General features: G+C 39.9%; 1 protein-coding gene and 1 long non-coding RNA gene across 4 annotated transcripts in view; one reads left to right on the forward strand and one right to left on the reverse strand.

Moving 5' to 3' along the window:
* LOC119877403 overlaps positions 1–12,431 on the forward strand; it is a 48,971-nt gene that overhangs the window by 24,705 nt on the left and 11,835 nt on the right. The gene's annotated exons all lie outside the window — the stretch shown is intronic.
* LACC1 (laccase domain containing 1) overlaps positions 42–12,431 on the reverse strand; it is a 181,659-nt gene continuing 169,269 nt past the window's right edge. For all 3 annotated transcript variants that reach the window (XR_005376271.1, XR_005376268.1, XR_005376267.1), the window contains one exon: positions 42–935. The gene's annotated coding sequence lies outside the window, so the exon portion shown is untranslated. The remainder of the gene's footprint in view (positions 936–12,431) is intronic.

Genomic DNA, 12,431 nt, shown 5'->3' on the forward strand with positions numbered 1-12,431 from the left:
TGATATGTTTCATCAGGTTTTGGAACTTCTCAGTCATGATCTCTTCAAATACTGCTCCTGTCCTATTTCTCTCTCCTCTATTTTTGTAAACCCTATCACAAATGTTAGCCTTTTGGTTTTTTTTTTCTTCTTCTTACTAGATTTTGGTACATATATACACCCTTATACACTCTCTGTATTTTTGGTCTTCTTTTCTCTCTGTGGTTTAATCTGAATTTTCCTTCACTTACCTATTTTCCAGTTCACTAATTCCTTCTTTTGCTTTAATTTTCTATTCAACCTATCTATTGGGTTATTAATCGAAGATACTTTCTTTTTTTTTTTCTAAGATACTTTCTTTTTCAATTGTACTTTCTATTGGATTCTTTAAGATTTCAGTTTCCTATTCTTCAGCCTATATCAGTTTTCTCAAAACTACTAATATCATTAATTTGAGGTCTCCTTCAAATAACTCCAATATCTTAATTGCTTATGGATCCATTTCTATTACTTTATTTATATCTTGTGATTTCCAGTTATTTGATCTCCAGGCATGCCCAGTAATTTTCAACTGAGTAATGAGTAATACCTATGAAAAATTGTAGAAGATCTTGTGGTATTATTTTTCCACAAAATGTTGACTTTTCTTCTGGCAGGCAATTAGAGTAGGAGCATGTAACTGTGATTCAAGGGGCTATTGGGAGAAATCAGGTTGAATTTCAATAGTTTGTGAGGGTTTGTCTGTTTCCAGTTTGCCTTTACTTTTCACATGTAGTTCTTCATGGGTCCCAGCTAAGAGTCGAATGTTTACCATTGCCGCTCATCCTTGGTTGGGATGCGAACTCTCATTTGTATCTCCCCATGATATCAACAAAAGTTTGCGAGGCTATAAACCTCTTTTGTGCATCATTATGTTTGTCGTCTAATCTTTTCAGCTTTGCAATGGCAGCATGTTTCTAGGGGAAAAGCAACAGAAAATGTTAAACTGTCTCATTGCATTTCTTCCTTTTCTGAAAATTTATCCCCTACTCCTTTCCCCCTTCATAGTTCTTTAGTGCCTTCACATTGCTACATTTTAGCATTTGTCTGGGTTTCACTGAGGTTATCAGAGTGAGAGTTGATTTGGTAGAAGCTATTCTGATTCTCAAGTATGTAGATTAATGTAGTTTAAATTTTTTCCACTTCTAAATATCATTTTGATGAAAAAAATATTTAGGTATCAAATAATCATTATATTTCTGCCAAGTAAAATAACAACGTGAGGTAATAGGACACTTATTACTTGACAACCACATTTTTAAAGGATGACTACATTGTGATTATGCTGGAGACCGAGGGATAGGAGGAAAGAAAGAAACCATGAGATCATATTACCAGAAAGATGTTATTTGAAACCAAAGGAAAAGACACTGGAAAACAAGTTCTGCAATGTCAGTGTGGGTGGATGTAGGAGGACGAGAACCATTAATAGCCTATTTATTTTTAGAATATCTTTTTCATTCTAAAAATATTATCATTTATCAGGTAGCACTATGATCTTTCAATGTAATTTGATAAAAGATGTTGATTGAAAGGTGATATTAATTATTCTGTATCTACTGAAATTTTGAAAATAAGATGGCAGAACTAAGTGTCCCCCTTTCCTCAGCTATTAAAAATCCAACTGCATCAGTTAAATTAGAGACAGCATCACATGGTAGCATTTGTGGAAAAGTGTTATTCTGGGCCCAATCTATTGTAAAAGCAGTTATGGAAATGAGCAAATGAGGGAAAAAATTAACAAACACAACTTCCAGACCATTTATTTGGGTTATCAACATCCAGCAAACTATTGACCTGCCCTCACAGAACAAAAAGGCGCAACCACTGGAGAGTGATGTTACAGTTCACCAAACAGGTGAAAGGTGAAGTGTATGAAAGAAATCCAGAAAGAGAGTAGAGGAATGAGAAGGGATCGTAGAGTCACAATATCAAGGTTCAAATTCCTGGTTTTGTCACTTCTTAACTATGTGGTCTTAGTCATGTTGCCTGAGTTTCTGATTTTTTTTGTTTGTAAAATGAGGATCATGATACCCACTTGCAATGCTGTTACACAGGTTAAAAATATCCTAGCAATGGGTACCTGGGTGGCTTAATCGGTTAAGAATCTGCCTTTGGCTCATGTTGTGATCCCTTCCCCCATGCTCTCTCTTGTGCCATCTCTCTCTCAAATAAATAAATAAAATATTTTATCTTTTTTGTATATTTTTATTGGAGTTAGATTTGCCAACATATAGTATAGCACCCAGTGCTCATCCCATTAAGTGCCCCCCTCAGTGTCTGTCACCCAGTCACGCCATCCCCCTGCCCAACTCCCCTCCCACTACCCCCTGTTTGTTTCCCAGAATTAGGAGTCTCTCATGTTTTGTCACCCTCTCTGATTTTTCCCACTCATTTTTCTCTCCTTTCCCCTATAACCTCTCTACCTAGCAAAATGACAGACATAAATAGGGTCTCAGTAAGTCATTGGTATTTTTGTGATCTCTTTCTCAAAATCACCAGGATAATAATGTCTATTTAGTTTACTTATTGTCGTATAATCTTTACGTGCAAGACAATTTGCCTTAGAGGTGCCTTCTGAATGAACTTTCAATTTTTATATTAAAAGAGTTGGGGATCCCTGGGTGGCGCAGCGGTTTAGCGCCTGCCTTTGGCCCAGGACGCGATCCTGGAGACCCGGGATCGAGTCCCACGTCAGGCTCCCGGTGCATGGAGCCTGCTTCTCCCTCTGCCTGTGTCTCTGCCTCTCTCTCTCTCTCTCTCTCTCTCTCTCTGTGTGTGACTATTATAAATAAATAAAAAAAAAATTAAAAAGAGTTGTGCAAAATTTGCAAAAGGTTAGGTGATGATTTCATTAAAAGAGTTCATAATCATTATCCCAGGAGCTATTAGTAATTTCTCATGGAGAAAAGAAACAAATACCATAAGGTCGGGAAAAAAAGGAAATCAAACAAATGCTTTTGTAATTATGATTTGTATTACATTTATCATTTGAATACAATGAGATTTCAATACAGGCTTCCTTGTCCTCAGTGATTGGAAACACAATATTAATTTGTGGCACAATGACCTCAACACTGATCAGTGTACTCTTTCTGTACCACAACTTTGATGATTGTTCATAAACAAGAACATCTACTTCATTGATCTCACCATTGCTGTTCATCACCTTGTTCATGTTCATGTACATGTCCTCAACTTACCGTCTCACTAGGTTGAAGATCCCTGATCCATAATTATAACCACTCTATCTCCCACTTAATTTTCTCACTCCTTCCCCTTCCATTATGAAAGCACTGCAAAACATCCACTTTCTCACTGTGACTCATTCCTCTTTATAGAAAAACTTGCATGCTGTATGTTGTCCTCCCTATGTTCCCTCTGCACTCTTTCTCTCTTAAGCCCACCCCAGCCAATCAGACTTGTGCATACCATTCCTCTCAAATTGTCCTTATCAAAGGCAGCAAATCCAGTAGTCAACACCACATCTCCCCCTCACTCAGCAGCATTTGATGCTGATGATAATTCCCTACTTTTTAAAAAACTTTAATTGGCTACAGGAACACATAATCGTCTACTTTGTCTCAGACTTCACAGGTTGTTACTCCTCTGAAACTCCTCCTCCTCTTCTTCTCCTTTTCTTGATTTTGCAGTCCACTGGGGCAACTTCTCTGACTCCTCTTTATCCACATTCTCTCTCTTGATCATCTTGTCCAGACTGTGGCTTTAAATAGTATCTGCCTATTTCATCAAGTCTGAGATTCTGTGATAGGCTGAATCGTGGCTCTCAAAGATATCCAGGCCCAAATCCTTGGTTTCCATAAATATTACTTTATATGGCAGAAAGGGTTTTGCAAATGTGATTAAGGTTTGAATCTTCATATGGGAAGGTGGATCAGGGTATTCAGGTGGGCCCTAAATGTAATTAATCACTAGTGTCCTCATAGGAGTGAGGCAAAGGGAGATTTGACTACAGAGATAGAAGGTGATGTGATGACAGAGGGAGATGCTATGCTGCTGGCTTTGAAGATGGAGGAGAGGGCCGCAAGCTGATGAATGCAAGGACTGCAGCTCTCAGAGCTGGAAAATGCAAGGAAATGAATTTTCCCCTAGAGTCTCTGAAGGAATGAGGCTTTCATTTCAACCCAGCAAGATCATTGGACTTCTGGCCCTCAGAACTCTACAGAGTAGAAACTTATGTGGTTTTAATCCATCAAGTTGTTTGGTTTGTTTTTAATTTTATTTATTTATTCATGAGAGACACACACAGAGAGACAGAGACTTAGGTAGAGGGAGAAGCAGGCTCCCTGTGGGTAGCCTGATGTGGGACTTGATCCCAGGATTTTGGGATCACAACCTGAGCCAAGGTAGACGCTCAACCACTGAGCCACCCAGGCACCCCAAACCCTCAAGTTTATGACAATTTCCTACAGCAGCCTTAGGGAACTAATGCCGTTACAATTTTTTCTTTGCATTTTAATTTCTTTGAGATCAGGATGCACGTAACAATCATGCACCATGCAGGAGAACTGCTGTCAGCCAGACAGAAGTTGTGACCTAGTTCGAACATTTGGTAGTGCTAAGTATGTTTACATTGTTGTGCAACCAATCTCCAGAGCTCTTTTCATCTTGCAAAACTGAATCTGTGTATTTATTAAACAACAACAACCTGTTCTCTCCTCCCAGCCCCTGGCAACTGCCCCTCTACTTTCTATCTCTATGAACTTGACCTCATGTAAGGGGAATCACACTGTATTTGTCTTCTCATGAGTGGCTTGTTTCACTTAGTATAATATCATCAAGTTTCATCCATGTGGTAGCATGTTCCTAAGTTTCCTTTCTCTTTAAGACTAATAATTCATTGCAGATATACCATATTTTGCTTATAATGTATTTACCACATTTTGTTTGTACATTGGTCTATCAATGGACATTTGGTTTGCTCTCCCTATGGCTTTTCATCATGCTTGGGATAAAATTGGAAGTCCTTATGATGGCTTACAAGGCCCTCTATGATCTGGCCCTTAGCCATCTCCTTGGCCTCATTGCCTATTGAGCTTCTCCTCACTATACTCCAGCCACCCCAGTCTCCATCACACCCATGCTGTTTCCTCTTTTCTCAAGACTCCTCTGTGCATAGACCACATGGCTCCTCCCTCTCTTCCCTAGGGCCCCCCTCAAATGTCCCTTCTGAGAGATGATACCCTGACCACCTCATCTGACACAGTGCTGCTTCTCCCTGCCCTGCCATTGTGTTGTGCTGACTCATGTTCCTCCATACCTCTTACTGCCTGACATTATTTGTGTTTTTATGAGTTTATTTATGGCCTGTCTCCCAACGAGAATAATATACCAAGAGGGCAGGGATTTCGTGTCATTAAATGTTGACTCCTGAGTGCCTAAAATAGGAAATAGCACATACTAGAAATTCAATAAATGTCCTAGCATATTGAATGAAATAAAAGAGATCAGCTTCAGCGATTCATTTTCAGAGTCTTTTAAATTTTTCAATGAAAAGACTTTATTTCTTGGGGTACCTGGGTAGCTCAGTCGGTTAAGCATCTGACTTTTGATTTTAGCTCAGGTCATGATCTCAGGGTCATGAGATCAAGCCCCACAATGGACTTGGCAGTGGGCATAGAGCCTGCTTAAGGTTCTCTCTCTCCCTTTTCCTCTGACCCTTCCCTCCCAAAAAAGACATGACTTAAAAAAAAAAAAAAAAAGACATGACTTATTTCTTAAAAGAGGCTTAAGCTTTCCAAAAAGAAATGCACAAACAGTACAGAGTGTTCCAATATACCCCTTCTAGTTTCCACTGTGATTAACATTTTGCTTTACTGTGATGTGTGTGTTGCAGTTGACAAACAAATATTAATACATTAGTATTAACTAAACTTCATGGCTCACATTAGGGTTCAGTCTTTGTATTATACATTCTATGGATTTTGACAAATGCATAGTGTCATGTATCTACCATTGTGGTATCACACGGAATAGTTTCACTCCCCTAAAATTTTCGTGTTCTCCACCTTTTCACCTCTCTTTCCTTCTCCCCAGCCTCTGACAGTGCCTGGAGTGTTTTAATTTTATATGACTAGGTGACTAGACACTTCCCAGGACAGATATTAGAAGTCCATGTGTGAGTTTTCTGCTGCTCCAACACACTGTCTTCAGGCTGAATGTTCTTGCCTTTCAAAGCTATTAAGGAACCACAACACATTTCTTGGGTTAAAAAAAGAAAGGAAGGAAAAAAAAAAAAAAACACTTCACCTAATAATGTTCCATCTTGTTCTCCTTTCTGAAAGATTGGTTGGTTCCTAATTATCACCCAGCTGTGGTCCCAGAGGCTGACGTCTGAAAGCTGTGATGAATAGGGAGACTCACCGGGAAATCATTTCTCACATAGATTCATTTCCTCCTCCTAGGACTCTCCCCACTCCCACTTTTTTTTTCTCATCTTCATTTTCTAACAAGTTGGAGTTATTGAGATTTCTAAATCTGTTTTTATGCAATGTCACTTTAATTAAGAAACAGACACAAGCAAATTGATTTTTCCAGTCAGTTATGGGTGGAAGCTGTGCCTGAAAGTTTCCAAATCAACCAAGGCTCTACTATGGGTATTGGGGGTGGGGGTAGGGAATACGGAGAGCCATCAAAGGCCAGGGTGTCTTTCTGTGGGGATAGAGACAGAGGAACCGCTAAGTGAACGACTTGTCTTTCCTGATAAGGAGAGAGTCTCTATCCTATTTACTACCTGTGAAGATGACTGAAATGTGGCAAGGGGGAATAAGGCTTTGTGGTCTTCAGCTTGGCTCCTGGAGGTTCTTCCTTCCTTTACTCTGATCACTAGCACTGGACCATTTCATTAGCCTTCAGTACGAGGCTCTGTCCCGGGAGAAACTTGCCAGTTATAAAATCACAGCTTTGCTAAATGCAGAGAAGTCTCCTGAGTGCTAAAGAAGAAGACAATGTATTCAAGAGAGGAAATTATTTATGTTCGTTGTATAAATCAAGTTCTTAAGAATGGTTTGTTTCCCCAAATTGCTTGCCATCTCCTCAGCACATAATTCGTTCATTCACACATGTTTTCCATGTGCTCACCCGATGTCAGTGCTCCCTTTTCTTTCCATTTCTTTCTTTCTTCCTCTTCTCCCTTGGTGACATCTTCTCTGTGGCCCCAGGGAGCAACTCCTTGTTCAATCTCCCCTTCATTCCTTACGTAACACTTTTTGCTCCCCTATTAAGTGAGAAGTTCTTTCTTAAAGGCAAGAAGTTCATCTAGTGCTCCACAATCCATAGTTAGGAGCTCTGGAAATTATTGATTGCAAGAATGAGCTTAGATCTTTCAACTAGAGTGTAGCCGGAATCCTGGGTTGGGTGCAAGTCATGGGGACCCTGTGGCCACTCCAGGATGTCTGGAGGATAGGTGGAACCGGGTCACTGCAGGCTGTTTTCATGAGGACAGAGAATCTCTGGGGAAAGAATCAGTACTACAAGACTCTTTCCTGGAAAGCCCTAATCTCTCCTGCCTCCAGGCCTCTCTACACATGCTCCGCACATGTTCTGCCTGAAATTCCTCCTCCACCTCTGTGCCGAGCTAATTTCATTTATGTTACAGAGCTGAGTTTAAATCTCATTTCCTTAGGAAGCCTTTGCTAGCCACCCAGACTGTCAGCTTTCCTCGTCTTCACTCTCAAAGCCTGGGGATTCCTGCATCAGTGCCTAAATCATGCTTAGGTATTGTCCGGTGTCTGTCCTGCTCGCTCGTAAATTTCGTAAGGTCAGGATGTCCCTGTTTTGTTTACTGTTTTACTCCAGAATCTGGCTCAGTTCCTGTGCACAACAGTGACTCAAAAATATTTGTCAAATAAACAAATGAGTATATGCAAATGCTCCACTTCAGTGACTCATAAGCACATCAAACTGAATATGTTACAGGCTGCTGATTCTTTTTCTCAAGTCTGTTCTTCATCTTCCTCATTTTAAAAAACGCATCCATATTTATCCAGTTGCTTAGCCCAGAAACTTGGTGGTTGGTCTTCATTCTTCTTCTCTTTTACCACACCTCCACATTTAACACATCCGCAAATCCTTCCAGAATACCTCTTCCGTTTACTTCTCCAGTGTTACTGTCCTCCTTCAAGTCACCATCATCTCTCACCTGGATGACTGCAAATCACGGCCTGTCTGCTCTGCCTGCTGGCACTCTGTTCCCTTCTACTTGCTATTTAAACTGCTAAATGACTAATTCCCCCACAGAGCAGTCAAGATGATCTTTGCAAAATGTAAAGAAAACTATCGCATTTTTCTGTTCTTTAATGCCTATCCCACTACAACCCACAAACCCAAACATAGCCCGACCATTCCCCTCTGCTCCAATCCCACCTTTTGCTACTCTGCCTCTCTCACTCAGCTCTAGCCATGCTTGCTCCAAGCTTGTTTTAGGTCATTGAATGTACCTTACTTCTTTCTTCCTTATGGTCTTTTCAATTCCCTTTGCCTGGAAAACTCTTCGCTCACCTCCTTGTTTCCTTCTCATCCTTTGGGTTCAAGTTACATGTCATTTCCTGAATGAGGTTTTCTGACAACTTCATCAACTCTTGTTCCTTATTACAATGTCTCAACTATTTCCTTCTTAGCATTTCATATCAATAGCTTTTCATTTATGAATTTGTCATAATGCTTGTTTTGCATGTAATTGTGTACCATAAGCCATGTGCTCAGCATATAATAGAGGTTCAATAAACATTTGTTGACTGAAAGAGCATGAACAAAGCTCAAGGGCAGTGGCATGGGGATAGAGTAGAAGGGCAATTATGAGGAAGATGCAGGATCTGCAATGGCCCAGATATCACTTTCCTCTGCCTTGGCCACCATTAGCCTTGGTGTAGACATCTGCAACAATCAGCCTTCCTGTGGTTCAGTGGAGGCTAACCTCTCACCTAAAGCACAGGAGAGATAGATGCAGCATCACTGAAGGCTAGACATACTGCAGTCCCATCAGGGTCAAGAAGTTTAGTTGTTTGAACCCTTGGGTGGTGCCATATGGAAAGAAATTGGGCCTTGCTAGGACCAATAGGGAAGAATTTCAGGGGGCTAAAGATTCTACAGAGTGAGTGAGGGTAGAGCTAGAAAAAATGCCATTTTGTGAGCACTGTGGCCAATCACATAGAAGTTTTGATTCTTTGAAGCCTTGTCTCTCAATCAGTAATTTATTTGGGGTTTGATTTTTATCTTCAAGACACTTAGCATAAGTAGCATTAATAATCACTGACATTGATAGTGATGGAAGATGAGGTCTCAGGGAGTTGAACAAAACCTCAGTCCCACTGGTAGGAGTGCTTGCAATTTTATGAAGTCACTCTGGAAGTACATTAAAAAGCAGACACAAAAGGTCTTTGAGCCATGTTCCAGCTGCTGTAGAAACCCTTCAGGTATTTATGTCAATGAGTACATTAACAGTCTTAATAGGTCACAGGTGGCTGCATTTTATTTTTTAAAGCATTCTTACAAGGCGATCCAATTTAAGTATACATTCGGGCCAAATTCTCATCCTTTTATGGCTCTGTGGGGACATGAATTCATTAGTGAAAGGCATAGAGTTCTTTAAAAGGAAGAATTGTCTACCAGTTAGTGAGCTGGCCTAAAATATTAGGAACTCTATATCCTGTTTCCACTCCATTTGTTGTCGCATTATTTCCTTCAATGTGAGCTAGTTTTCCTCAGGGCTGATGTTTCTTGTTGTCCTGCCCAATATGGGTTTTACATCAGGAAGGTGAGATCACAGCAAACCAACATGAACTAGTCTTTCTCAATATCCAGCTTCTTCAGGCTTCCTCTCCCTCTGTAAATGAGGCTACATAAACCCAGTTTCAGGCTCACCCATTCCCCAGTGAGATGTTCCAGAACACACCCTGGATCTCTGCACAGCGTCATATGTGCTGCCAGTCCAGCTCTGACCTTCTGCAGAGGCCTTTCTGTCTAGAACTAGTCTCCACCTCTTGGGCCAGTTCTAAGAAATGGATTTCTCCCTCTTCCCTATGCCCAAGTTTCTGCACTGGAAACCTGTTGCTACCATTGTCTCTCTTTATCTAGTTTACTTTTTTTTTTCTTAAAAAATCATTTAGTGGTAAAATATGCCTAACATGAAATTTCCCATTTTAACCATTTTGAAGAGAACAATCCATTCACATTGTAAATTCATTTATATTGTTGTAGAAACATCACTACTATCCTTCTCCAGAACTTGTTCATCATCCCAAACTGAAACTCTGTACCCATGAAACATTAATTCCCCATTCTTCTACTCTTGTGGCCCCTAGTAACCCCCCTTTGACTTTCTGGTCAGTGTCTCTCATACTGAACCTTGCCTCAATCTTGCCTCATCTCTTCATTTCATAGCCACAAGGACTACTCAGAAACTAGAATGTTATTTTTGAACTTTGATATCAGAGATGAATCCTGCTATTTGCTAACAAAATTTTTATATTTTCTGCCTGTGTGGACTTCTGAGTATCCCTTCCTACTCAGTCTTCCCTGCCTTTCTCTGCTGGTCTCTCAGGTTCCCTACTATTTTGCTTTGAGTTCCTTACCCTTTGACACACTCTTCCTACTTCCAATCTTCCTTTCTCCACGTCATGTGACTTATTTCCATACTCTCTGAAGGAGTGCTCTATCTGCCAGACTACACTTCTCAGCACCTGTAGCAGGATGCTTTCCCTACCATCTTTGTTCTAAATCTACGTCCCTCCCAGCATATTCTTCCAAGGTTACCTGGCAGCCTCTTAAGGCAACAGAACATTTCTATTCAGTGATGGTCACATGGAGACAAAACCACTGGCTGTGAAAACTCTTGTATATAAAGTTCTATGTCCTTTTGGAGGACATAGATTCAAGTTCAGAATTAGTGGGAAACAGCAATGAGAATTGACAAAGTACTGCACAAGGAGAAGAGTTAGCACTCAGGCAACACAAATGAAATGAGTTTTAATGTACTGGAATGATCCAATATGAAATCTCATTTTCTATATAGATTTAAAAGACTGACTTCAAATGTCATTAACTCCATTTCCCTAGGCCCTTTACACCAACTGTGTGGAATGTGAATCTCTTTGCCATACCCCTCAAAAGGACAAGAACTAACTACACCTCCTAGTGTCCCATTGTGTCAGAACAGGTTAGAATACTAAAGTCTAAGATCCTATTCTGAAGAAAAGCCTGCTCTTCCAATGTAGAGTATTATTCCTCTCTTCTATTAAAGATTGAATCCACTAAAGAATTAGTTTCTATACCATTTTAATAGTAGGTATTTTTAGAGGTCAGTGAAATATTACTGTGAGATTGAAAATAATGACCCAATTCCTCATCTCCTTCAAGAGAAATGACACATATTAAGACCTATCTCCCTGAGAAGACAGATGAAGTAGAATTAGATATTCATAATAGCTCCGTGAAATCTCAAGTACTTCATTTTTCAGTGAACCTTTAAAAATAGTTCAGAGGGCCTATTTAAAATAGCATTTGGGTCGTCTATAACAGTCTAATACTCTTTGCTGTGTGTTACTCCTGGTCAGGACCAAGGCAAAACAGGGACAGGGACAGGGACCAGGGTCTCACCATGAGGCAGGTAAGTAAAATGTTTAAAGCAGAATTTTCAGCTAGAAGATGAATAGGTCTGAAGATCTAATGTAAAACATGGTAACAATAGTTGATAACACGTTCGCTAAGAGAGTAGAACTTAAATATTATCACACACAAAAAAGATAATTTTTAAAAAAGTCTGAATTACAGTGTGGAAACAACTGAAGACAGAAGAGCAACTTCTCATCAGCTGAGCAGGAATCAGAGATGTAAAAGTTGATCAGTGATTAGACTCAAATAGGAAGCAGAGACAGTGAAAGCATTTGCAGGGCAAATAGAAAATAAATGACTGAAATTGAGATTTGGTGATGCTCAGAAGAATTTCCTAGTTCTTTGTACCAGTGGCCAAAGCCCACTTTTGGTGCTTTCACTCAATAGGTGACATCTTGTTCTAGATGGCTGCTATCTGCTGACATGTGCCAAAGAACAGGACCAAGGCTTTTTCAAGACACATTTAGTGGTAGAAAGGGTGTTAGATTTTAATTTGCAAGAGCAGGTTTAAATTCCAATTCCATTACTTTTTAAATATGTATTTGGAGCAAATCACTTACTATCTCTGACCCTGTTTCTTTCTCTAGATGATAACAACTAAACTCATTTTACAGAGTCCTTTTGGGTATCTAAATGAGTTAAGGAGGCTTTGAGCATTGGAAAGCATTGTATAGTTATAAAGGCTAGATTTTCCTAAAAGAAACAAGTCTTGCAGGCTCTAAAAAGAAAAATCCGGCTCTTTGTTCCATAAAAGAGTCAGCTGTATACAGAAAACAAGGTTG

The sequence above is a fragment of the Canis lupus genome, chromosome 22 (genome assembly GCF_011100685.1).
Source record: "Canis lupus familiaris isolate Mischka breed German Shepherd chromosome 22, alternate assembly UU_Cfam_GSD_1.0, whole genome shotgun sequence".
NCBI classification, from domain to species: domain Eukaryota; kingdom Metazoa; phylum Chordata; class Mammalia; order Carnivora; family Canidae; genus Canis; species Canis lupus.